A 16,413-nucleotide genomic window follows, 5' to 3' on the forward strand; every position below is an offset into this window, starting at 1 on the left:
GGTGGTGGCTTACATGGTGAGTAGTGAGTGGTGGCACATCTGTTATAGAAGTCTGAATATATAGTGATCAGTGTTCTGCAATGGCCAAAACATTTGGTAAAACAATAGCCTATAATCACTTGGAAGGCTTTTTGTGTACATAAAGAACTTGAATTCTTTGATTGAAAGTTTGGAAAATAAAGTTATTAGCAACGATTTGTTGATATTCCTTGCACAGTGCAAGACAAGGTATTACTTATGAGAGGTAAATTTAAGAAAGCACTGGCCAGTCTGCTATCAGATGCAAAGACTAATGGAGAGATACAGAGATACACAATTCCAGGAGATTTTAGAATTAAGTAAGGCAACTGCTTTCAATCCAAAACATCAAAAGATAAAAATTAGAAATGTTTTCAGTGCCAAAGACACTTTAGGATACTAAATGGAGTACATTGGTACCAGCAATTTTTTTTTTTTCATTTAGATTCCCAGTCGTGGAATTAAAACCTTAAGATGTTGCTCTCCATCAAAGACTCCCACAGCTAAATTGACAAAGACAAGCACTGGGCAAAAAAGGAATAAATTTAGCAATTGTGAGAAGTCTAGAAAGGATTTTTTCGTTTAGTTATTGTCCCATGATCTGACTGGGATCCAATAGATAAAAGGCCGAGTAGGATTTTAAGAAGGTTATCCTGTCAAACAAACCATACCCCTAAAGTAAAGAAGGCTTTAACTTTTTGAGACTTACAAAAACTTTTCAGACCCCAAATTTATACGTGGAAATATGTTTAAAAAGTTGCTCAGTTCCCAAGAAATGGTTATTCTCCACTGTCTGCCTTAGATATGTTCAATGCAAAAATATGGATAAAAGAATCTTCCAGAGAATAAAATAATGGCCTCAGGAAAAATTCAACTAGGAAATACTTTTCAAGAAAAAAAAAATTGGACTGCTTTCAAGGAATGTTCCCTACACTTAAGGTAAAGGAATTCTCAAAATTTTCCGAGTATGTTTCAGAATTATTACATATCAATGTTTACTGTGTCTGTCTTTTTAAAGATGCAAGACTTTTGTGAAAATTCAGTGGCAATTAACTTAACTAATTAGTTAATTAATTTATTTTAGTTGATCAAGAGAATACCTAGTTTCCGTTCATCAAGAAAATTCTCATTTGTTTAGATTTTCTTGATTTAGTTAGGAGCCAAGGATCACCAAGGTTAATGGACTTTGACTTGGTTCCGTGATTGGACAGAACTTGAGGTTGAATAGCTTGGGAAGATATGAATGCTTTGGTTTGAGATGCAGAAATTGGATGAATAATTGATGGTAAAAATGCTGATCCTGGACATTATGGCTGTATACCAAATATTTATAATTCTCCCACTGTCAAGCATATGATGGGATTATGCTTTCTTGCCTGCTTGAAACTTTCTGTGATTGCATACCTTACTTTGATCAATGCAAGGTGAGCAAAAGTGATATATATCTCACTTTTGCTTAGAAACTTTAAAAACTAGTGTGTAATTCGCCATATTCCCTTTATCTTGACCAAAACACCATAGATGCATGTGGTAATATGGAAGGTATAACAGTGTCTGTTCCAAAATGAGTGAAATAAGAAGTTATTTTTTAACTTACGTTGGACACATAGAGAAAGCAAGAATTTTTTTTTCTGTTAGCCACTACGAGTTGGGGACTGTTTCTTCCAGCAGCATAACTTAGCCCATCCTGATAAAATATTGCTAGATTAATTACTCAAGGAAAAAGACACACCGATGGGTCTTTTCAATATTTATCCCCTTAGTTCATCTAATTTTTCACATACATATTGCTTTTTATTGTCAAGAAAGAAGATTGGAAGGAGAGATATGTGAAAAACAAATTAATAATTCAAGAAAACATATCACTGCCAGTTACATATCAGAAGCTAAGATTCAGCTTCCATTTTAATTCAGTGAAAGTTTAATGCAATGGTCCTGGAAAACACACCAGAGTTTAGGTAGCTGATTTTTTTTTTAATTTTAAAAAATGTGTATTTATTTTTGAGAGACAGAGAGCATGAGCAGGGGAGGGCAGAGAGAGGGAGACTGAGAATATGAAGCAAGCTCCACACTGACAGCAGAAAGCCCAGTGTGGGGCTTGAACTCACCAATGTGAGACCGTGATAGTTGGTTGCTTAACCAAATGAGCCACCCAGGCACCCCTAAGCAGCTGATTTTTAAATATATTTGTTATGAACTTCATATTTACTCCTTTTCTTTGAATGATAGGTATATACTCTCTCTTCTATCTTAAATGATGCTGGTAATATGAGAAGATCTATGTCTTCAACTATTATCTTAATTTAGTAGTATTCAGAAAGATGTTCTGTGAAGAATCCAACTTAAAAATAAATTGGGGGGGGGGACGCCTGGCTGGCCCAGTCGGTTAAGTATCCGACTTCGGCCCAAGTCATGATCTCATGGTTCATGAGTTTGAGCCCTGCGTTGAGCTCTGTGCTGACAGCTCAGAGCCTCGAGCCTGCTTTGGATTCTGTGTCTCCCTCTGCCCCTCCCGCACTTGTGTTCTGTCTGTCTGTCTGTCTCTCTCTCTCAAAAATAAATAAACATTAAAAGAATTAAAAAGAAAATAAATTTAGGGGACACCTGGGTGGTTCAGTTGGTTAAGTGTCCAACTTTGGCTCAGGTCATGATCTCCTGGTTCATGACTTTGAGCCCTGCTAAGGCTCTCTACTGTTTGTATAGAGCCCACTTGGGATCTTCTGTCTCCCTCCCTCCCTGCCCCTCCCCCTCCTGCGTGCTCTCGCCCACAAAAATAAATAAACATTAAAAAAATAAATTTAGTACATGGTATATTTTTGTGGTATGTATTTCCTTTTTCCTTTATCTTGTGATTAAGAAGTATTTTGTTTACAAATCTAGAAAGGACCTGGCTCATTAAGGAACCATATTCAACATAATAATCCAATATGAATATGCTTCTCATGAGTACTATCTTTCAACTTTATAAGGAATAGAGTTCTTTGAATGACCCGGTTATAATGAGATCAGTAAATAGTGCAGCATGTTCCTATGTAGTATTGTCCCATCCAAAGGACTTTGGCCTGTGTGTCTACTAGCCATGAAGCTTAATCTGCTATGCTTCACATGAAGGAACATTGAGAAATATTTTCTTATGTATTAATTCCCAGCATTGATGGATGAAATAGCTAAGCATAATTAATGTAGCACTTTAAGCAGATTTGTATGTATCAGTTCTGTCATCTTTCATTTTGTTGAAAGAAATTTGGAAGAATTGTGTTAGAACAAAGGAAAGACAGATAAATTCTGGCATAAAGAAATTAAACAGGGCTTACCTTTGAGATCCTTTAAAAAATAGTGGCAGAAGGTTTCTTAACACTGAAAGGAAAATGCTATTAATCACAGTCACCAGTCTGGTAAGTTTTAGTTTCAATTTACGGGTGTTAAACATTAAAAGAATAAAACTAAAATTATGATTGATGAAAAGAGTCTAATTAGTGTGCTTATTCACTGGTTCAAGTAAGTGTTAAAACATGGAGGTAGTTTAAAATATGTTCTTGGGAAGATCTTGTATTTCAGGAATACATTTCAGAATATAAATTCTTAGGAATCCTAAGAAATACACACACACACACACACACACACACACGCACGCACACATACATATAAATGCAATTCTCTGTGTACGTATATATCAACTGTGTATCCTCTTTGCTAGTGTTTGGCTTCTTGTATTACTAAACATAAACCCCATGTGATGGCAAGTGATAACTCTTCAAAAAAAGTACCAGTCTGTAGGAGGGAGGTAAAAACAGGCCAAATGCTATTAAAATTCAGAAGCTTAAGTGCCTTGTTATTCAGCATTCTGGTGACTTAGACAAGTAGTGATCTCCTTTTAGGGTCATTTTTTCTAAGATTTTGTCAATTTTTGACATATCTTTTTTCAGTATCTCTGCAAATATCAATTCCATTCACTTTTTAAGAAATCAATCTCACTTGTTTTACAAAATTAATTACATACTTAGTTTCTTGCTAGAAACAGAGCAGATACAGTTCAAAGATAAACAATATTTAGAGTTAATAAAATATATTACAATTTAGTATAAAGGTGTCTTTCAAATCAATGGTGAAAAGATTTTCTATTCAACAGGTGGTTTTCCAAAAGCCAGATTAAAAAATTGTTTACTTCCCTGTTTCACTTTAAAAAATAATTTCCATGCAGAGCAATGAGTTCAATGTAAAAATAATAAAATCACTAAATTACTAGAATTCCAGTGTAAAATAGGGGTAGTCTTTTAAGTAAGCCACTATATCCAAAACACTTTAAAAAATTCTCTCTAGACACACACACACTAAGAATGGAATATGGACTTCGAGTGCAATATTGGTTAGAAAGAAAATAATTTAAAATATCCCATACCCATGAATAAGAAAACTGTAACAAAAGATAAACACTTATAGATTATTAACACATACACTTTATATGTATGTATATCACATATGTGTGTGTGTGTATATATAGTTTTTGTCATTGTTTCTTTATGCTTTTCTTTTGTCACAATTTCTCAGTCTTCCCTTATTTTTGAATAATTTTGACACATTTGAAGAATATTGGCCAAATATTTTGTAGAATGCCCCTCAATTTGTTTATTTCTTTTTTTTTCTTTTTTCTGAGAATCAAGGGGTAGGGGCAAAGGGAGAAGGAGAAAGATAATCTTAAGCAGGCTCCACACCCAGTGCATGTAGCCCTACACAGGGCTCAATCCCACGACCCTGGGATCATGACCTGAGCCAAAATCGAAGTGGACCATTAACCGACTGAGCCACCCAGGTGCCCCTCAATTTGTATTTTTCTGATGTTTTCCTTATTTCTAGACGAGGCTTATATATATATAATATATATTATATATATATTATATATATATTATATATATATAATATATATATTATATATATATAAGTATTTCCACTGGTTTCATCTCTATCTGTTTGAGGTTAAACATGAGTTCATACTCATGTCTCCAACACAGATCCATTACCTCATGGATAATTCTACCTTCTTCCCTTGCTTTTCTATAAGTTTTTCCTCCAATGGTGATAAACCTGGCTCTCACCATCCATGTCCCTTACTTCATTGTTTGATTCCATTATATGTGAATAATGGTTTCAGAATTGTTAATCTATTCTCTCATGTAACACAACTGTGTCAGCAATAGTACAGTGCTTATGTACTGTTCCTTTTGCCTTTAGTCTTATCGACTATACTCATTTCCAGAGTTATTTTGGTCACAGTATTTGTTCTCTACCTTCTTCAGTGAGTTATTTCATGCATTTTTATTGCTGTTAGTTTGTATTTTTTGTCAGAATCCGCACCCAACCTGTGATCCACCAATCTCCTAAATAAATTTTCACTGCATAAATTGAGTTTCTTTTTGCATTTAGAAGTTATATAGTGTCATATATAAGCCACTGCAGTATTATGTAAAATATTTTCACTTCTGTAAAATAATCCCTGTGCTTCCTCTGTTTATTCTTCTACCCTTTCCAAACGCTTGACAGCCACTGAGTTGTTTACTGTCTCTAAGGCTTTGCTTTTTACATAGGATCATAGAATTGGAATCATATAGTATATTGCCTTTCCATGTTGACCTCTTTCAGCAATATGTATTACAGATTCTTTTAAGTATTTTTGTTATAGTATACTACATTTATTTTTACCAGTGAATAATATTCCATTCTATAGATGGACAACAACTTTTCTTTTCCATGTATTTTCCTATTGAAGGACATCTTGGTTCCTTTCTGTTTGGGTCAATTATGAATAGATTTCTATAAAAATTCACATGAAGTTTTCTGGTGTGGGTATGGTCTCACATCAATTGAGTAAGTACATAGAAGAGTGATCACATTACATGATAAGACTATGTTTAGCTTTGTAAGAGACTGACTTACTGTCTTCCAAAGTAGCTGTACCACTTGTATTCTCATGAAAAATAAATGGGAGTAGTTTTTTGTTTTTTGGTGGTTTTTTTTGCTCCACATCCTTGCCACGTATTGGTATTTTCAGTTTTAGGATTTTAGCCTTATTCATAGGTGTGTAGTGATAGCTCACATTTTTTTTGTACTTACCTAATAATAAGTGGTAATATCTTCTGATACGCTTATTTGCCCTCTTTATATATGCTTTGGTGTGATATATGTTCGTATTTGTGCCCATTTTTATTCCTTTTGTTTACTGGTTTACTAATTGTTGAATTTTACGAGTTTTTCTTATTTCTTTCTTCAATCAAAAAAAATTAATTCCAGTGTAGTTAACATATAGTGTTATATTAGTTCCGGGTATACAAAATGGTGATTCAAAGTTCCATATATTACTTAGGGCTCTTCAAGATAAGTATGTTCTTAATCCCTTTCACCTATGTCACCTATCCCTGTATCCACCCACTGATTGTTCTCTGTATTTACGAAATTGTTTTTGGTTTGTCTCTTTTTTCTTTGTTCGTTTATTTTGTTTCTTAAATTCCACATGTGACTGAAATTATATATTTCTCTTTTTCTGACTGGCTTGTTTTGCTTAGCATTATATGCTCTAGATCCATCCATGTTGTTGCACATGGCAAGATTTTGGTTTTTTTTTATGGCTGAATAATATTCCATTGTATATATTTGTGTATATTGACTTTGAGTCCTGTCACTTTACGGAATTAATTTATCTTTTCTAGTTTTTTTTTTTTTGGTGCAGTCTTTCAGGTTTTCTAAATAATAATTTGGGAGCTGAAAACTACAAAAGCTGAAATAAAAATTCACAATGGTTCAACAGCAGGTTTGAGCAGACAGAAGTTTTAAGATCTTTATTATGTTGAGATATGTTCCCTCTAAACCTCCTTTGTTGAGGTTTTTTCATGAATGGATGTTGTACTTTGTCAATTACTTTTTCTGCATGTATTGAAATTATATTTTTTTTATCCTTTCTTTTACTGATGTGATGTATCCATTGATTGATTTCTGACTTTACTGAACCACACTTACATCCCAGGAATAACTCCCACTTGATCATGGTGACTGTTTTTTTTAAGGCATTGCTGGATTCAGTTTGCTAGTATTTTGTTGAGGATGTTTGCATCTATGTTCATCAAGGATATTGGCCTTTAGCTCTCTTCCTTTATGGTATCTTTATATGGTTTTGGTATCAGGGTAATGCTGGTCTCATAGAATGAATGTGGAAGCTTTCCTTCCTCTTCTATCTTTTGGAATATTTGAGAAGAATAACTACTAATCTTTATTTATTTTTTTTTAATTCACCTGTGAAGCCATCTGGTCCTGGACTTATGTTTGTTGGCAGAAGAGTTTTTGGATACAAATTTACATCAGATAGGTGTTTTGCAAAAATTTTCTCCTAGTTTATGGCTTGTCTTTTTATTCTCTTCACAGTATGTCTTTCAGAGTGGAAGGATTTAACTTTAATGCAGTTCACATTATATTTTTTATTTTTTATATTGCACTTTTAACAAGCCATCATCCAATTCAAGATATTCTACACCTCTGATATGTTTTCTTCTAAAAGTTTTATAGTTTTGCATTTTACATTGAGGCCCACTATCCATTTTGAGTTCATTTTTGAGAATGGTATAAGGTCTATATCTAGGTTTATATTTTTGCATGTGAATGTTCAATTGTTCTGCACACTTGTTGAAAAGAATATCCTTTCTCCATTTAATATTCTTTGCACCTTGTCAAGAATCATGTGATTCTGTAATTTCTAGTTTGTTCTATTGATCTATGTGTCTTTTTTTCTTTCTTTCTTTCTTTCTTTCTTTCTTTCTTTCTTTCTTTCTTTCTTTTTTTTTTTTTTGCCAATGCCATACTGTCTTGATTATTGTAATTTTCCAGTAAGTTTTGAATCAGGTAGTATGAGTCTTTCAGCCTTGTTGTTCCTCTTCAGTACTTGTTCACTATTCTAAGTTCTTTGTTATTCCATGTTTTTTAGAAACTGTTTTTTACCATTTACAAGTAGGTTGCTGGGATTATGAATGCCATTAAGTTGAATTTATCAATCAATGTTGGAAGAATTTACATCTTAAAAATATTTATAAACTTCTATAATTATAGATTATCCCTCAATATTTAATGTTCTTTCATATGGACTTGTTACTTGTTAAGATTTTAAACATATAAATTTTTCATTGTGAATATTTAGGAATGAAATTGACTCTTTACTGATCTTGAATTTGCCACCCTGCCATACTTACATTTCAGTTCCAGGAGTTTATACTTTGGTATTTTGTTTTTCTTTCTTTATTCTCTTTTTATTTTTTACTTTGGTGTTTTCTATATAATAATCATGTCATATGTTAACAAAGACAGTTTTAGATCTTTATTTAATCTGAATACATTTTATTTCCTTTTTTTTTAGTCTTTTGCTCTAACTGGAATTTTCTTCATGATGAAAATAATGACTAATACTGGTAAAAATGACTCAAATAGTGTGGTTTGTGACTAAAATAGAGCAGTTTTATATTACATTTGTGGTAAAAATCACATTCGTGTTATACTCACAGACAAGAAGTTTTTTTAAAGACTATTTTCCCTCATTTGACACATAAATCTTATACATAGTATACCCTCCATAGCATATAGTGGCAAATTCCCCCCAGGACAAGGGTTGCTAATAGCCAGTCATTTCTACTTCCATTTATTTGTTTATCTATGAAATGAAAGTTGTGTTTATCCTCATACGTATTTACGCCAGTTTTAGCTTTTTTGTATACAATCATATTAGCAGATTAAGTATTAGTTAAACCATTGAGACATGAATTAGGAAGATGGAGTGTCATCATTTATGTAAAAACTACAGATTTTCAATTATTTGGATATGGTAGATAAATATGATCCATTAAACAAATATTTATAGGGGTGAATTTCTGTGAAGATAAGCAAAATCTTTGCGAAAACCTGAAGGAAAATTATAACTGTGTATCATTTTTCTTCACTTGTACTGTTACAAAGTTGTCTTCAATTTATCAGTGCACTTTAGATAGAGTAAAACTGGAGATCATGAAGTCTCAATAGTTTATTTTTACTTTTGTTTCCTTTGCTTCAGGAGATATATCTAGAAAGAAGTTTACTATGGATGATGTCAAGAGGTTACCCACTGTGTTCTCCTTTAGGATTTTTATGGTTTCATGTCTCACACCTAGTCTTTAATCCATTTTGAATTTTGGTGTATGGCATAAGAAAGTGGTCCAGTTTCATTCTTCTTCCTGTTGCTGTCCAGTTATCTCAACACCATTTATTGAAGAGACTGTTTTTTTTTTCTCCAGTGGACATTCTTTAATGCTTTATCCAAGGTTAATTGACCATATAGTTGTGGGTTAATTTTTGGGTACAATAAAAAGCTTCTGCACAGTGAAGGAAATGGCAAAATTAAAAGGCAACATACGAAATGGAAGAAGATATTTGCAAATGACACATTCTATAAAGGGTTAGTATCCAAAATATACAAAGAACATATAAAACTCAACACCCAAAAGACAAATAATCCAATTAAAAATGGGGAGAAGACATGAATAGACATATTTCCAAATAAGACATACAGATGGCCAACACACATGAAAAGATACTCAACATCACTGATCATCAAGTAAATAGAAATCAAAACTACAATCATCTGACACCTGACAAAATGGTTAAAATCAACAACACAGGAAACAACAGGTGTTTGTGAGGATGTGGAGAAAGAGTAACCCTCTTGCACTGTTGGTAGAAATGCAAACTGGTGCACCAACCGTGGAAAACAGTATGGAAGTCCCTCAAAAAGTTAAAATAGAACAAACCTATGATCCAGAAATTGTACTATTAGGTATTTACCCAAAGAATACAGTAATACTAATTCAAAGGGATACCTACACCCAGGTGTTTATAGCAGCATTATCAACAATAGCCAAATTATGGAAAGAGCCCAGATATCCTTTGAAAGATGAATGGATTAAGATGATGTGGTATATAGACACAATTGAATATTACTCAGCCATAAAAAAGAACAAAATCTTAATTACATGGGTGGAGCTAGAGAGTATTATTGCTAAGTGAAATAAGTCAGTCACAGAAATGCAAAAACCATATGATTTCACTCATATGTGAAATTTAAGAAACAAAACAAATGAGCAAAGGGGGAAAAGAGAGAGAGAGAGAGAGGGAGAGAGAGAGAGGGAGAGGGGCAAACCAAGAAACAGACTCTTAACTATAGAGAACAAAGTGATGGTTACCAGAGGTGACTTGGGTGGAAGGATGAATTAAAAAGGTGATGGATATTAAGAATGTACTTTTTATGATAAACACTGGGCATTGTTTGGTAGTATTTATTCACTATATTGTACCCTGAAACTAATATTACATTGTATGTTAACTAACTGGAGTTTAAATAAAAACTTTAAAAAAAGACCCTGGTAATCATGACCTATGCCACTTGATTAGAGCTTATTTAAAGGAGATGAGGAACACTGATCACTGCACAACACCTCAATAAAAAAAACCCTTTTCCTAAATAAAAATTAGAAATGTACACTCAAATGCTTTATTTAAAAAAAAGGCATTCAGTTAGTTTTTTTCTTAAAAATATTCCCTTCTTTAAGACTTCGGGAGTCTCCCAGAACTACCGTTGACAATGTATGTACTACTACTGGTCAGAATATTTAGCACAAAGCCTTTGGGATCTATTATGAAATGATCATGTGTAGCATCCCTCACAACCCAGGAATTCAACAACCAGTTACACACTCTAGAGAACTGACAGCAAAAAGTGCAGCAAAAGTAGGAATATTCATAGTAGCAGTTTTTATAGTAAAACACTGAAAACAGCACAAATGTCAGTTGAGAGAAGGATGGATTAATAAATTGTGGAATATTCACACATTATACACACACACACACACACATATAGTGTGCATAATACTACTAAAGGGAATTTTAAACAAAAACATACAACAAAATAAAATTTACACAAAAAAGACATACAACATAAAGAATCATGAAAACTACAGTTTTGAGTAAAAAGAGTACATTTGAAATATTACACACCTAGAGGTGATACATACTTATAGAAGTTAGAATTTTCAGCAAAATAGCATATAATTTTAAGCAAGAGAATGCAGAGGAGGTCACTGAAAATGGTGGAGTCTATGGCTCTAAGGGCCCACTCTTCTATGAAAGCAACCGTTAAGCTGGCAAAAGCCATCAGAAACAACTTTTTCAAAATTTGAAAATCTAATAAAAAACTTAAAACAGCCAGGGGAGTGCTTAATGAAGAAAAAGGCAACTAAATTTTGGTAATAGAGCATGATGGCAGTTTATCCGTGTAACATCCCTTATACCCGAGTTCAGTGATAGTCATAGGGTCATGATCCAAGTTTTTGGTGTAGATCACTGGTGCCACAGTGGGCAATAGAGACCTTGTTCTCAAACAATTATGGTTTTGTGTTTTGACACTTGTTTCCTAAGGGATTTCCTCAGAGGCTTCCCTTTATTTTCCCTTCCTAGAAAACTCTTAGGGCTGAAGCACCCTCCTGGGCAGCATTGGCTGAAACCATTTAAATATATATACTACCTATGACTATTAGGATTGGAATGTAAATATGGCAAACACTTATAGACTGAAAAGCTTGGGCAGGAGGATGCTAGGAAAGAAAACACATGGAAGAATAGGATTTCAAAGGGTTCCATGTATACCAGGAAATCCTGGGAGCCATGTGCATGACCAGGGCTAGAATCATACCCAAAGAAGACCTGAGAAGACTGCAGTGTATATATGACATATCTTTGAGGTCTGTGTAAATAAGAAAGAGGTGAGGGCTAATGCAGAGTTTTATTCAGCTTTCCAGAGGTCAGAGCCCATCTACAAAGACCAAGGACATTTTTTTATTTGTTTGTTTTGTTTTGTTTTGTTCTTTCATTTTTCTTTTTGGCTTCAGATATGTAAGAAAATTTCTGTCAGGTGACTAGATGACCTAAATAATGGAGCAGAACCTTAAGTGGCCACATGTCAAAAAATACAGCCTTTGAAAAAGTAGCTTAGAAAAGTTACAAAACAATAGACAACTGCAGCTCACAAGCAACAACAGTATGCCCTAGGTAGGGGGGATTGTGATTTTTCAGAGTTATCACATTATAATATTCAAAATGTCCTATTTTCACCATCAAAGAAATATGAGGTGGGCAGAGAAACAGGAAACTATAACCCAGTAATAGAACAAAAATAAGTTGACAGAGGCTATCTCTAAGGCCACCCAGACATTGGGATTACTAAAGACTCTAATCAAATATCTTAAATGTGCTTAAAGAACTAAAGGAAACCATAGATAAAGAACTAAAGGAAATCAGAAGAATGATGTCAAGAAATCATAAACATTAGTAAAGAGGTAGAGATTATAAAAAGGCACTAAATAATAATTTTGGAGCTAAAAACTACAAAAGCTGAAATAAAATGTTCACAATGGTTCAACAGCACGTTGCAGCAGAGAGAAGAAACAATCAGAAAGCTTGAAGATAAGCTAATTGAAAGTATCTGATTTGATAACAGGAAAAAAAAGAAAAATATTTAACAGAGTTTCAGGGACCTAATGGGCACCATTGGGTATATCAACATAGACATTAAGAGAGCTTCAGAAGAAGACAGTTGATATATACTCAGATTCACACCATGATGTATTATTTTAAAAAGGAGAGGCAATGAACACACAAAATTTAAAATTGCTGCTATGAGCAGAGTAAAAAGAAAGGGATGTGAAAAAAAGTATGAGTAGCTTTAATAACATTGGTAACATGCTTTATAAGTACTGGATTATAAAAATAAAGCAACCATACTTCATAAAATCTATGTCATTTGTCATTTGATAATAAATCAACAGTATATGTTTTCAAAAATACATGAGTAGATCTTAATATGTTGTAAATATTTTTTTTTACTAAAAAGTAAAATAAAATATGTGAATAAGTAATTCACAATAGAGGAAATACAAACATGAATCATATGAAAACTTGAGAAATCACAGACATCACAAAGAAATCTTTACAACAGTTAAGTTGAGAATAAAATGATTGGAAATATATAACAGATACTTCATAAAAATAAAAGACCAATTAAACAGGAAGTTTTACAATTTTAAATTCATGTATCTTTATAATTTGACATGCCCAATTTCCCTCCTCCCGAGACATGTCTAGTAAGAAGTTGTGGCCAAGGTCAAAGAGGTTGCTGCCTGTTTTCTCCTCCAGGATTTTGACAATTTCCTCTCTTACATTTAAGTCTTTCATCCATTTTGAGTTTATATTTGTGTATGGTGTAAGAAAATGGTCCAGTTTCGTTCTTTTGGATGTTGCTGTTCAGTTTTCCCCACACCATTTGCTGAAGAGACTGTCTTTTTTTCATTGGATATTCTTTACTGCTTTGATGAAGATTAGTTGGCTATATCTTTGTGGGTCCATTTCTGGGTCCTCTATTCTGTTCTCTTGATGTATGTGTCTGTTTTTGTGCCAGTACCATACTATCTTGATGATTACTGCTTTGTAATAAGCTTGAAGTCCAGCATTGTTATGCCTCCAGCTTTGGTTTTCATTTTCAACATTACTTTGGCTATTCATGGTCTTTTCTGGATCCATACAAATTTTAGAATTGTTTGTTCTAGCTCTGTGAAAAATACTAGTTATTTGAATAGGAATTGCTTTGAATGTGTAGATTGCTTTGGGTGGTATCAACATTTTAACAACATGTGTTTTTCCAATCCATGAGCATGAATGTTTTTCCATTTCTTTGTGTCTTCTTCATTTCTTTCATAAGCTTTTTATAATTTTCAGTGTACATATCTTTTACCTCTTTGATTAGGTTTATTCCTAGGTATTTTATGGTTCTTGCTGCAATTGTAAATTGGATCAATTAGTTGATTTCTCTTTCTGCTGTTTCATTGTTGGTTTATAGAAATGCAACCAATTTCCGTACATTGAATTTTGTATCTTGTGACTCGGCTGAATTCAATTATCAGCTCTGGAAATTATTTGGTGGAGTCTTGTGGGTTTTCCACATAGAATATCATGTTGTCTACGAGTAGTGAAAGTTTTATTTCTTCCTTGCCGATTTGAATGCCTTTTATTTCTTTTTGTTGTCTGATTGCTGAGGCTAGGACTTCCAACAGTATGTTAAACAATATTGGTGAGAGTGGACATCCCTGTCAGGTTCCTGACCTTATGAGGAAATCCCTCAGTTTTTCCCCATTGAGGATGATATTGGCTGTGGGTCTTTCATATATGGCTTTTATGATGTTGAGGTATGTTCCTTTTATCCCTACTTTCTTGAGGGTTTTTATCAAGAAAGGATGCTGTATTTTGTCAAATGCTTTTTCTGCATCTATTGTGAGGATCATGTGGTTCTTATCCTTTCTTTTATTAATGTGATGTATCATTTTGATTGATGTGCAGATATTGAACCACCCCTCAGTCCAGGAGTAAATCCCTCTTGGTCGTGGTGAATAATTCTTTTAATGCATTGCTGGATTCCATTTGCTAATGTCTTGGTGAGATTTTCTGCATCCATGTTCACCAGGGAAATTGGTCTGTAGTTCTCCTTTTTAGTGGGGTCTTTATCTTGTTTTGGAATCAAGGTAATGCTGTCTTCATAAAATGAGTTTGGAAGTTTTCCTTTAATTTCTATTTTTTGCAACAATTTGAGGAGAATAAAGTATTAACTCTTCTTTAAAGGTCTGGTAGATTGCCCCTAGAAAGTCATCCAGCCCTGGATTCATTCTTGTTGGGAGATTTTTGATTACTGATTAAATTTCTTTACTGGTTATGGGTCTGTTCAAAGTTTCTGTTTCTTCCTGTTCCAGTTTTGGGAGTTTATATGTTTCTAGGAATTTTCCATCTTTTCCAAATTGCCCAATTTGTTGGCATACAATTGCTCATAATATTCTCTTATTATTATTTGTATTTTTGCAGTATTAGTTGTGATTTCTCCTCTTTTCATTCATGATTTTATTTATTTGGGTCCTTTCCTTTTTATTTTTGATCAGTCTGGCTGGGGGTTTATCAATTTTGTTAATTCTTCCAAAGAACCGGCTTCTGCTTTCCTTGATATGTTCTACTGCTTGTTGTTGTTGTTGTTGATTTAATTTCGATATCATTGATTTCCATTTTGTTCTTTATTATTTCCCTTCTTCTGCTGTTTTGGGGCTTTATTTGCTGTGCTTTTTCCAGCTCCTTTGGTATTAATGTCAGGTTGTGTATTTGAGACCTTTTTTCCTTCTTTAGGAAGGCCTGGATTGCTATCTACTTCTGTCTTATGACTGCCTTTGCTGTATCCCAGAGATTTTGGACTGCCATGTTTCCATTTTCATTGGCTTCTAGGTACTTTTTAATCTCCTCTTTAATTTCTTGGTTAACCCACTCATTCTTTAGTAGAATGTTCTTTCATCTCCAGGTATTCATGGTCTTTCCAAATTTTTTCCTGTTTCAAGTTTCATAGCATTGTGGTATGAAAATATGCATGGTATGATATTTACCTTTTTATACTTGTTGAGGGTTAATTTGTGATCCAGTATGTGATCTGTTCTGGAGAATGTTCCAGGTGCACTTGAGAAGAATGTGTATTCTGCTTTAGGATGAAATGTTCTGAATATATCTGTTAAGTCCATCCAGTCTAGTGTATCATTCAAAGCTATTGTTTCCTTGTTGATTTTCTGCACAGATGGTCTGTCCATTTCTGTAAGTAGGATGTTAATGTTCCCTACTCTTATGGTATTATTATCAATTAGTTTCTTCATGTTTGTGATTAATTGATTTATATATTTGGGTGTTTATATTGGGGGCATAAATATTTACAATTGTTAGGTATTGATGGACAGACCCCTTAATTATGATATAATGCCCTTCTTAGTCTCTTGCTACAGTCTTTGTTTTAAAATCTAATTTGTCTTATATAAGTATGGTTACTCTGGCTTTTTTTTTGGCATCCACTAAAATAACAGATTGTTGTCTCCATCCCCTCACTTTCAAACTGCAGGGGTCTTTAGGTCAAAAATGAATCTATTGTTGGCAACATATACATATACTTGTTTTTTTAAATCCATTCTGATAGACTGTGTCTTTTTTATTAATGTTTATTTATTTTTCAGAAAGAGAGACAGAGTGCAAGTGGGTGAGGGGCAAAGAGAGAGGGAGACAAAGAATCCAAAGCAGGTTCCAGGCTCTGAGCTGTCAGCACAGAGCCTGACGTGGGGCTTGAACTCATGAACCATGAGATCATGACCTGAGCTGAAGTTGGATGCCCACCTGACATGAAGTTGGGTGCCACCCAGGTGCCCCTAGTGTATGTCTTTCGATTGGAGCATTTTTTCTATTTACATGTAGAGTAATTATTGAAAGATACGAATT

Source organism: Acinonyx jubatus, chromosome B2 (assembly GCF_027475565.1).
Source record: "Acinonyx jubatus isolate Ajub_Pintada_27869175 chromosome B2, VMU_Ajub_asm_v1.0, whole genome shotgun sequence".
Lineage (NCBI taxonomy): Eukaryota > Metazoa > Chordata > Mammalia > Carnivora > Felidae > Acinonyx > Acinonyx jubatus.